The sequence below is a fragment of the Nylanderia fulva genome, unplaced genomic scaffold (assembly GCF_048542155.1).
Source record: "Nylanderia fulva isolate GAGA-0341 unplaced genomic scaffold, ASM4854215v1 Scaffold17, whole genome shotgun sequence".
In the NCBI taxonomy this organism is placed as follows: domain Eukaryota; kingdom Metazoa; phylum Arthropoda; class Insecta; order Hymenoptera; family Formicidae; genus Nylanderia; species Nylanderia fulva.
Genome location: NW_028189945.1, coordinates 2230211 through 2242774, shown reverse-complemented (window position 1 = coordinate 2242774; position 12564 = coordinate 2230211). Strand labels below are relative to the sequence as shown.

The following is a 12564-nucleotide window of genomic DNA, read 5'->3' as shown; positions in this document are numbered from 1 at the left end:
ACTTTTGTCAAAATACAAATTTCGTCTCTCGGAGAAGATTTGTATTTCTAGTTTCTCATTTTGCGCGATGAGCTCTCGCTCCTTATACGAATCGAAATGCAATCCCGTGATGCGCGTGACACGTCAAAAGGGGATACAGGACAATATTGACAGAGAGGTTAATGCCAAAGCCAACACCCTCTCGTTCCTCTTTCAAAATGCGGTAACGTGATCTTCGCGGCCGGTGCACGTGGATCGAACTTAATTACGTTTACGATCCCGAGGGTGTTTGTCTAACTATTTAGTAGTCGACACCCGATATTCGTTAAAAAAAAGGTACATAATAAATTAATACAATATATGTATCGTCAATGTACGAAGAGAAACAGTGACAGCGTGAGATTATTCGCAAGTTTTAATTAAAAAATAAATTCAACTTTTGTTACAAATAACAGCTACGCGCAAATTAATATTACGTATATATTTTACGAAAGAGAAAATAAATTACTAATAATTTTATATAAAAATTTTGCGCAAGTGTACGATATAAATTATACAAACCACTTTCTTCCTCCGTTTTAATTAAATTGAAATTAAATTATTTCCATTTTAATTCCAGATACAAACTAAATTTAAAATAAATGTAAAAATCTATGAATCTCATTGAGATTGTTATCAAACTTTGTCAACAGAGAGACAGAGTCGATGCGACCTCATTAATTAGAGTATGATATGAAATTGTATAATTCTGGCTGTTTGCCAAACGAACCATACACATGTGTGTCTTTTGCGATCATATCACACGTGACATTGCGCAAAGAGCGTGTACCATATATTACGCGTAATTTAGTTTATACGAATTTTCCAGCAGCGTCAAATTGATCCGCTTCCATAAATATAAGTTTGCAGTAGAATATAATATTTCAATATTTCATAATTTATATATCGCAGATAAATACAAATTAAAATATCTGTGAGTTTATTGCGATTAAAAAAAAGATTTTAGCTTCTATTTCGTAGAGAATTTTAAAATTATCGCCACGAGATATACGCGTACAGGAAATTTTTATTTCAACTCGTTATCTGATAAACTGATATCTTTCTAAATTTCTTGCGGTGCAGAAAAAAAGCTGCTATATATAATTTTTTTTAGACACACTTAGGTGTTGAGTGTTTCTTGCAAGGCGAGAGCCAGAGAGTTCACTGATTGTGACACGTCCGTAATCTCGAGACGTTTGTCTTATCGCGCTGACGTTACGTACGACAAAGCAAGGCGCTAAAAACACGTTTGCACGAGCGACGAAGTATGCGATCTCACATTTGCGTGTCTGCATCAAAATGTTGCAGAGTCGCACAGGGAAGGGTACGAATTAAATTATATACCTCGCGTGTGATAAACTCATATCTCTTTTTGCGAAGATGAAATCTAGAGGAAGAGTGTAATATGAGAGGGCAATGTACGAAATATAGGTATAGCAAGCTATCTAACAAGCCAAATTATTAGAACACAAATTTCTTTTGACAACAAAAAATAGCCAAAATTAACAAATTAATTTCATGTATAATTTATTGTGTTCTGATAATTTGGCTTATACATATATGTGCAATTTTATATATATCTACGTAATATGACGATGACAATTATAAGACTATTTCTCTCAAGTTTTTTTTAATCTCGTTGACTTTAGTTTCGAGAATATTTTTCACATCCGCTTTGCGCGTAATTCCACGTGCCTGACTGCGTGCAGCGTTGCAGCAATTTTTATCGGGCATACTACATCACCGCGCTCATCGCCCGTGATGTCCAACCTCGTTAGGGATTTATTAATTACTTCAGAGTTTCTCCACTTGCCAACTCTTTATATAATAGTATCTCGTAGTGTGTAAACTTTTCCGCGAGCTATAACAGACAAAATGGATTTATAGAAAAGTATTAATTCAATCTCGTTGAATCGACCGTCATTCAATGTCAATTAGAGTTTATCAAATTCTCGAGTCAACTTTGAGAGCCAGGTCCCTCAGGGCGATTTCCGCGAATCCAAAATATATTTGATAAAAATTTCAAACCTTCGATTATTCGTAGGGAAGACTTGTGTCGAGACGAAAACGTCCACGTCACCGTGGTTTCTAATTCGGGCTCGGAAAGGGAAAGAGAGCGGAAGGATGAAAGAAAAAGAAAGGGGAGAGCGAACACGAAATGACGAGAACGAGGCGCCGAGAGTGGCGTCACTTTTGAAAAAAACAGCAGCGAGAGACGCCCCTTTTCCGCCGGTGATTCTCCTTCTCCGTATATACGCCTCGTCTAACCCTCGTAAACCGGGCGCGCACGTGCGCACGTGCTTGCCTCTGCACTTGACAGTTGCCGCACGTGCTTTTGCTCGCGCGCGACTTTTCAAGGCGCGCGATACAACCGCTCCGCCAATGAATCCGTAATGAACTTTTACCGAGAATCTCGCATAAATTTCGCCACGAGATTCTCACATGCGTCATGTATACACTCGGGTTGTGAAAATCCGAGCGAGATTTAAATGGACTATTAATCTTCGCGCGAGATGAGGGAAATAATTCGCGCGCTTCTTTTTTTCCTCCGATCATTAACGTTTCGATTTAATACGCGAGAGAGGACGTGAAGCCCTCGGAAATTGCGGAACCAATAAAAATGCGGGAGGCTTGAACAGGACCGCAGCTGCTACTGTTGTACACGATTGTCGCGAATTAACAATTTTAATCGTTTTCTCCTCCGCTTTGATTTGTCGTCGACACGATGCGGGGTGGTTTTTCTCTCTGCTTCTTTTTTTTCCTCCGTCGTGCGTCGATAATTATAAGAGCGAGCGAACGAACGCGGTGATTTTACGAGTGATTTGTTACATAACCCCAGTAGGTTGCTCGGTTCTCGCGGCTTTTTCATTTTCCCTTTGTCTCGTCGTCGATAAATAATTGTCTGAAAATCCGCTGAGCGGAATATCTCTGTAATACTACTGCGAACAATCGGTATTTTCGCGATTCGGGAAATTTCAATACTGCGAAGAATGTTGGACAACAAAAGGAGGCCGGATTAAATATTTTATTAAATAAATTTATTCATTAACAAATATTTTTACGCGACATTTTACATTGTCTGCATTATTTTTCGCTCTTATAATACGGAAAACATTTCATCACCTCTGCCAAAAATATATATAAAATATTATATATAAATGATATATACCAATTAAAAAATGTTGAAAGCCATGTAGTGAGAATAAAAGAGGAAGCGAACGATATATATATTTTAATTATTACGATGAAACAAAACGGAAATTTTGTTTTCCATTAAATCTAGATCACCATAAATTTCACTCGCGTTCGCCCTGCAATTATTCTATTCGAATCGAACAGTTTCGACGTTAATTTCAGCGCATCGAAAACTTTGTTGCCATGATGTTGCCTGGCCGAATCGTGAACATTGTATTACGCGAAAATTGCATCTGCTACAGGAAGCGACCCTCTTCATTCTCTTCGGATCGTTAGCTGCCCTCCAAGCACTCATTAATCAGACCCCAACGATGCCTTGTTGCGGCATCGATCTTCCACGTTCGTTTTCTTGCTACGGTTTAAATCTGGCGTCGATTCACTTTTTGTCTTCAAAAACTTCTCCGAGGAACGCGCGTAATACACTCGTTCTGACCTATTACGGCAAATTAATCACATCAAAATGCAAAAGTGACCGAATGTTATGTTATTTAATTACATTTTTCTTAAAGATCATATTAACAATTTATATATTTATTTTGTTAAAATTTATTTTTTATTTTTTAGATGATAATGTAAAAAATTTTATTTCTTTATACTATAGAAAAATACTTTTTAAAAAGATGTTTGATGCTTTCTATAAAAATTCTATAAAAGTATTATTTCAAAAATTATAAAAAATCCTACATAATAAATTCTATATTCTCTATATAAAAGCTCGATAAGTTTTCAACGGGTGTTTCGTGAATTTATCGAATAAGTACTTTTCTCTGAGCAACTCCGATCGATCTTTCGAAATCCGCCGTCTAATTTTAGCATCCTCGTTGTCTAGGAGGTGTCTAAGAAAAGCTTCCCTCGCTTCCCTTTACCGGATTACATCCCCTGGGGACGTTCCTCTTTTTTCGGATCAACCATCTCATCTTAAAAACCGATCGTGTAGACTATTGAATAAAAATTTTCGTCGATCAAGAATTCCCGTCACGAGACGCCCGACAACCCCTTCCATATCTTTCGCGAAATAAATCGCGTTTCACGGCGTCGTATCGCAGGGACAACCTTAAGGAAATGCACCCTCGCGGAAAGATAAACTTCTCGTTCTCCCGTTCGCCGGACTGCGGGATCGTTCGATAAACTTTGGCGATGTTTTTGCTCGCGATATACCGCGAAAGCGATTGACAGATGAAATCTGCGCGTTAAAAGGAAATTGTGAACGATCGACCGTGGGATAAAAGAGAGAGAGAGAGTAGAGAAGTCGTTCATTTCGCAACCCCACAGGAATAATGTCTCCCCTTTAAGTGCCCGACGTCAATCTTATACGAAAAATCAAATATTTGAGGAAAGGGAAAAATCCACAAGTAGGTAATCGCACGAAAAAAAAAACGTAAATTTATTTCAGTCAAATTCAGATCAACGATAATTGTAGAAAAATTATTGCAATATTCAGAATTTTTTAAAATTGTAATTATAAAAGTCAGTTTTTTAAGTCTCATGAAAATGCCAAACATTTCGTGCGGGTGTTTTCTATTTCACGACTATAGTCTATACATCTTATCGTAATATACGAGCCACGCGACAGACACTTCCACGATAAGTGGAAGCTCGCAATGCTGTGATAAAAGGAGAGAGAGAGAGAGAGGAGGCACTTTCTCACAAAAGATGGAGAGGAATGTCCCTGACGCGGACCAGAGCGACCAGCGTGCGACAGGATCCTTTCTCTCTCTCTCTCTTCATCAAATCTCCCTCGGCCGATCCTCGGGCCGATGCGACGATTGTTGCGTCTCCTTGCATCGATCTGGACACCCTGTAGATCCGGGGGTTGGTTGCGGGTGAGAGCTCAGAGGGTTGCCATGACGACCACCATTGCCCCGCCACTGACAGAGGTGCTCAATCGAACCCTTTTGGCTACTTGGCCGCATATGTTTTCAGCCCTCTTGCAACCTCTCCGGGCGTCTCTTGCGCCCAGCGAGAGCCGAGAGTAGGGTGTCCCGACTCTTCGGAAAACTCATCGAAGCCCTCCATCTCTCTATATCTCTCTTTCTATTGTTGACTGTGAGTGACGCAAGTTTTGTGACAGCTTATCCCCGAGTACACATTCGGGCTTTTCAATGGGATTGCGAAATTGAAATTGAAATTTGTCATTATTAACCCTCCTGATTATTGGAGTACAATTAATCAAATTATATTTTTATGATAAGAAAATATATGTTTCATCAAATTTATTCAGTCGACGATTATATGACAAAATCGGATAAATTGATCAACTTCCATCACTCACGCAATTTAATCATGAAAATTAAAACACGCGTGAATCTGAGTTATTTTTATATCAACTTCATCAATAATAATCATTGATTTTTAATATCCTATCAAACATTGTTTCAAGTTCGCATCGATATTTGAAATGAAATAAATACTGGGGAAATATTTCACCGACATTCACTCTCTAAAGATCTTTTCAATCTTTGATCTCGTGGGAATTAATTGATCGTCGGCTTGCTGGCCGAGAGAGAAGAAAACGGAGAGGAAGAGACATGGAAGAAGAGAGAGAAAGAGAATTTGGCCACTAAAGGTTTTACCGCGTAACCACCACTCGGGTATGGAAATTCGAATTTTACCCCATCGTCGGTGTGCGCTACCGACCAGACCGATGGGCCGTAATTTCATTACCGCTCCCGTTATATACAGTCAAGCGAACTTTTTTTCACATCGAAAAAAAAAAAAAATACGGGCTGAAAGAAAGTTTCCGCGCCTCGATGAATTCATTTCAACGACCGACGATGCTGATTTCGTTCCGTCTCGAAGGAAATCGCGGTCTATTCTGACTTCTGGGGTGAGTTGAGGTATATTTATCGATTGCCAGCGAGCACCTTGTGTGAATAACTGGTTAAATTAGCCGTAAGTGTGATATAGGCGAGATGTAAATTCTATTACGGCCAGTGCGAAATCTCGATTTGCTCCCCAGTTTCCGTTTGCATCGTGTCATATGGTTGCAACAGTGCATCAGGATCATAATTTATCCGTTTATATTATTACAATTACTTTAAAATAGTTATTATATTATCTTATAAATATAATATATTATTATATTTTTATATTATAAATATAATTATTATATTTGTATACATCTATATTACAATATTTTGGATATTTCTCTATTTTTAGATTTTAGAATCTTAATAAAATAAAGATCAAATTGTGATGAGCGATAAAAATAATTGAGTTTGAAGATTTATTGATGCAATATTTATTACAGCTCGATTACGTACTTTTCTATTTCGATTCCGTATAGCATCGAGCCCGATCGCCGGCTAAGTTCGAGTACTCGAAAAATTAACGAGATACAGCAGGATTATCTTGAATTTATTACCGGGCCATTTCACGCCAGCCAGATAATCCAAGATCCAAGAGAAACTCGAATCCGCGCTTACTCAGCCAAATTAATGCCCCTTATAAGCGATTCGTCACGCTTAATACGGCGTCAATATCAGTGGCATCTTTGTTTAGCCGTCGTCGAAAACTGCAAAAGATATCAATGAAACGATGATAACTTGAATTTTTTAATATGCGAAAAAATATTAAAGAGATAGATGAATAAAATAATTAAATGTTAAATAATTGATTTATTCGACGATCTAAATTGGTCGAAAATTACGTGTGTGAAAATAATATTAAATATATATATATATATATATATATATATATATATATTTATTAATGAATTTAAAAGTATATATAGTTTAAAAAATTTTTTACATTAGAAATATCAATCACATTGAGATTTATTTTAAGATAATATTTCAAAGAAGAGACAAAAGAGAGTATATTATTCTTGATTAAAATATTTCTGCGTTTATGCGAGATGTCCGATGAAATGATAAACGTGTAATCTATATTCCGCGACTAGAGAGGCAAGGATAAAAGCGCGGAATTGAAAATGGCGGATGGTGAATTAAAATTCCTCGACAGAGATACAATGCAACGGATGGAAAGACCTGCGATCGCGTTCTTTCCGCGGTATATAGGGTTAAAAAAAAAATAGGAGTGAACTCTCGACTGAGTTATTGTTGCGCGGAGAATTGTAGTGTGTTGTACGAATAAATGGACGATACACAGTTCCAATGTATATACGAGGAGAGGGTCCTGGCTCCCGTATCCTGGACAGGCTTGAATGAAATTACTGAAAGGGACGTGTTAGAAAAAGAGTCCCTCATACCAGCCGAGCATTGTCTTTCGCTCTCTCTCTTTTCGGGGATGTGTTTTATATTTTGTCATTCATTTTCATTCTCCCGTCCTTTTCTTTCGCTCGTGCAAAGGGAAGCAGAGGACCGCCGCGAAATAAAAATGCCTGTCTCGCGCATCATCGTCCTGCGACTTGTCCCTCGTCGACGTCGAAAAAATTAACGCGCTTGTTAGTGGCATTTATATCTAGTTGCTCTTTGCGTCTACATATAGGCGATAAAAACATGTTCTCGTAAAAGATTCTCGGCGTTTCAAATTGTCAATGACCTGTCAAATTTTCACAATGTCAGATTTTGTAATTTTTTCCATTAATTAATTCCGTGCAACTTTTCTCCAGATTTTAACGAGAAGAGAGAATGATAAATAGTAAGCGGATGGAATTTTAGAGAAGAAAATTCCATCTCAATTTTCTTCGGCTTATTCTCGTCTGTCTGTCAGATTAGCATATACATCTGCCCGATATAACTGACATCTCATACATTTATTATCATTCAATTAATATCCACGATATTTCCATTTTTTGCGAGAACGAGAAAAAACCGAAGGAAATTAAGATGTTTCGAAATAATCTCTTGCCAGAATAATCCATCGAACGATCTCGTCAGCATTCTTATTTCCTGAGACTAATCGACTCTCTCTCTCTTCTTTTCCTGATCTCTTCTTCTCAATCGGCGTATCGTTATCTTGGAAAAATCGCAATCTCTTTCCCGTCACCGCAATCTCTCCTTTCTTCGTATAACTCTTTCCCACTTCCTTCTTCTCTCCCGTCAGACACAACTTTTTTTTCGTGCAGGTAGCTCTACGTCGATCCGTACGAAATTGCACCGCAAACGATTGGCTCTTTGCCCGCGACGGTGGATTGATTCGGTCCAAGTCAAGGGGGAGAAAAAACGTATAGATGGAAAAACGGGGAAAAAAAGAGAGACAGAGACGCACAAAGGCAGCATGACTGATCGAGCAGGCGGGATTAAGAGAATACGAAGGGACGGACGGCGCGAGGGATTATCGGATGGGCGGAATGCAAATTAATTTTTGAGCAGCTTTGGCCACCCCGAAAGGAGCTTAAAACTTGCCGGGCAATCGCGATCGACTCGATTTCCGCGTTGCATTCGCCTTTGAAATCCCGCGCGATAGCGAGCGATTTATTACGCGACCCGCGTCGGAGCTGAAATAAATGTGAAAAATTTGCAGAGTGTCCTCTTCTCAATATTTTCGAGAGAAAAAATGCATTCTCGCGCGTCACCGATGTGGCCGGAGTACTCTCAAAGTACGAGTGTCCCGTGAATTTGGCGTGAATTTTTTTTTTTTTTTTTTTTTTTTGCTCGCGAATTCAATTAAACGCGCGGAAGAAGAGAATGTAAAATGAAAGCGTTTGAGAAGATGCGAATTCCCGAGGAATTCCAGGATTCCTCATTAATTAAATCTAAATATCAAACAAAATTTTCATTTTGAAGAACCACCGCGTGAGCGACTACAAAATATTATGCGAGTTTTTCCGACCGAAAGGAAGGATTTAATTTCAATTAAAAATATATATAAAAAAATTTTTGTCTCTTTGAGCATTATTTTATATCGCGTTTATGTTATGATTAAAAGTGCCGATAATATTAATGAGACTATTAAAAATTAATTTTACAAACTTATCTTATTTTTTGTTAAATTTCAGGAATCAAGATATATATTTAGAACAAAAAGTGGAGTTATAAGTCCAAGATTTCCTTCGTATTTTTATTCTCGTCACTTCTCCTTCATATATCCCAAGTTAGACATCTTAAATTAGCGCACTTAATGGTATCTGACAATAATCCGATAAAGTCTATCAGTTTTGTAGTTAGAAAGCTCGCGTTAGATGCAGTTTCTACCACGTAAAGTTAAATGGGACGCAAAATCGATCACTTCGCTTCTATAAATAATTCCAGAAACGATAATGCCAATAATGTAGTGGCGGACTGAATGTAAACTAATCTTCGCTTCGTATAGGAAAACCTTGAAAAATTCACATTTGTTCGTAAGAGAAATAAAATAAATTGCCATCGACACAGTATAAACTCGAGGACAGCAACATACAAGTGCATACATTTCTTTCTATCATTTTTCCATCATATTATTCCTTTTTGCGCTTTCGAAAGCTGTAGAAGTTGCAGTTTCATTAATCAGGAGTTTTACTTCTCTAGTGAGAGAGGCGATTTGCGTTAAACGCATCTCGATTCGAATTTAATGGTGCGTGAGAACGCAAAGCGCATCGCAAAAGTCTGTTGAAAGAAAATCAAGTTGAAAGCTCTCTCGGCCATCTTTGAACTCGCTAAAAGCTCGCGAGCTTCAGCCGTTAATTTTATAGCATGTCAGGTTCATCACGATTGCGAATTATAGTTACACTGTAAAAAAATTTTGTAAAATTACATTAAAAATATGTAAAATTACATAAATAATAAATGTAAAATTACATGATAAATAATGAAAAGGTAATCATTTCTATTATTTATCGTGTAATTTTACACTTATTATTTATGTAATTTTACATATTTTTGTGTAATATATTACATATTTTTTTACAGTGTACGAGTGACGATAAAAGTGTTTTATTATTACTTTTAGCGTGAATATGATATTAAATAATGAAATTTTGGAATATATATTGATGATCTGTCTACTGCAATTTATTAAATGTCTCGTCGTACTTATCGTACTTTTACCTAAATCTGTAGAAATGTTATATATTCAAATGCATTACTCGTGTTTCTATCTTCAAAGTGCAGGATAACACCGGATGTCCCAGTTTCCAACTATACTGATATATGGTCTCTTCTTTCCTCTCCGAGGACTCGGGAAGCTTTAAGAAGACCATGTTTGTCTGCCAAACAAGCCGATATAGATTTATCGATCGTATATTTTATTTATTTATCTTTTGTGTCGCTTTGAGAATTTCTATTCTAATTTCTTCAAGCTCAATTCTTCCTTTTTGAATTAGAAAAAAATATTTTTCATATCGTATATTTTATTTATTTATCTTTTGTGTCGCTTTGAGAATTTCTATTCTAATTTCTTCAAGCTCAATTCTTCCTTTTAGAATTGGAAAAAATATTTTTCATATCTAAATATCAAAGAGATTTCCTTGCAAATAATTGTATTTTCTTTATAATGTAGTTTTATATATACATGTGTAAATATTTACATGCGGAAACATTTACATAAACGATATAAATGCCATAAATAAATTGTAAACTCACTTTATGTTTTTTAAAATAATCAATCTTTCGCATTGACGCATCTATTTTGCGACGTCGATACAAATTTGCATCGTCACACAAATTTCGCGAACGCCAACGGCCGCACGAGAGATATATTTCAGCAACGGATGATAAATGCACGGGGGTTGCCTCGAAAATGGCAAGAGGGGGATGAGAAGGGGGTTGTACGAGGAAAAGAATTCGCACCCTTCTTTCGCTTTAACGAAGCGCCATTTATGTGGGAGGCGAAAAGTTTTTTTTCTCTCCTTCCAGAGGGTGGTTGCTCGCTACTTTTTCTCTTTCTTTTTTTTTACGCTTTGCGATCGTGTTCGTCGGCATTTTAGAATGCTTTCGGGAACTCGGTTATTCTATTATTCGACGACAATAATTCTGCACCCTCTCTCTCTCTCCCTTCCGCGTTCTTCTTCCCCTTTCGCATCTCTACCCTGTGTTGCAATCATGGCATGCGGTTTAAGGGGATGGATAATATGAATTTTTCAGGACACCCAGTGGGTGCATCGCAAGGTATCACTTTGCATTGTATTCTGGTTCGTTTTCATCTTTGAATGCCCCGCCATTGCTCTGTCGTTACTTTTTATTATTATTTCTCTTTTAGACGTTTTAAATGTTAGATGGAAACATTATCTACCTGTGTCTTCTTTGAATGTCTAACGCAATAACTTTTTTTGAAGATTGTTACTTAATTTTTATTTAAAGAATTAAATACAGTCGCGCGCGATTTGAAATATTAGATTCTATATTTTAATAGATTAATGCTAAGATATCTTATTGTTAGCTATAAAAAGATCAAAGATGCGATTTCAAATATTTAATTGCATAAGCATTGTACACAGAAAAAAATATACATGTATATATTTATTTTATATGTATATATATTTTATTTCATACATATACATACGTATAAAATAAAATGTAAATTACTACAATACATGTTAAATTTTATTTATAACAGCATTCGTATTTTCTTATTGTTTTAACTTTAAAGAATCGATAAGAGGATTGATGTGAGTACGAATGAGAATTTAATACTCGAACATTTAAATTACTCGGTCTGGCAATTTGGAGGGTCTCTCAAACTTCAGCTCGCGCTCATACACACTTTATCCACTATAATCCTCGTGACTTATGTCAGAATTGCGCGGGCAATCTTGATCCGCGTAATCATACGCTACATTTACCACGAAACTGTTTCCTGTTTCAAGTTTTATGTCGAGTTTGACGTTTGAAGACACGACGTTATCTCGAACCGCGAGGCTCAGACTTAACAGAGAGAATCACCCGTCTAACGTCGAGTATATATATATATATATATAGGGTACATACAAGATTTACTTTTTATAGCTCCATTCTCGTTTACCAAAGTTGTCGGGGTTCTCTCTCTCGGCATGTAAAATTCACGCACGTCGATACAAGACGCGATTCTCGAGATCGTGTTTGAACTCTGTTCGCGCTGGGAGCCCGTAAAACGAAGGAAAATGCATATCTCGAGAGAGAGAGAGAGAGAGAGTCCGTTTTCCTTTCTTTCTCTCTCTCTGAGTCTTCATGCAGATATCGTTCCGCCGGCTTTCATCCGCGCATCTCGCGAAAGTCTACCGGGAGGCCGAATTTTCCGGCCACGGTGTGTGTGTGTCTCGTGAGAAATTCAACATGCGTCTCTCGTGCGCGAATTATTCGCGAGATGGATACGAGAAGGTGCGAGAAAGTTCGCATAGGGTGAGGATGATACGACGACGATGAAGCGAGGCGAGAGAAATATGTAGCGAGAGAGAGAGAGCGATGAAAGTTGCAATTGGGGAATACTAGACGAAACTACGTGAGAGGGATTATTTTGATTTGTTGTCGATGCGAGTTAGAAGTGTCTCTTAGA

The 12564-nt window shown here is 37.3% G+C and overlaps 1 protein-coding gene across 3 annotated transcripts in view; it reads left to right on the top strand.

The window, feature by feature from the left end:
- LOC114938261 (uncharacterized) overlaps window positions 1-12564 on the top strand; it is an 84937-nt gene that overhangs the window by 44291 nt on the left and 28082 nt on the right. The window lies entirely within an intron of this gene.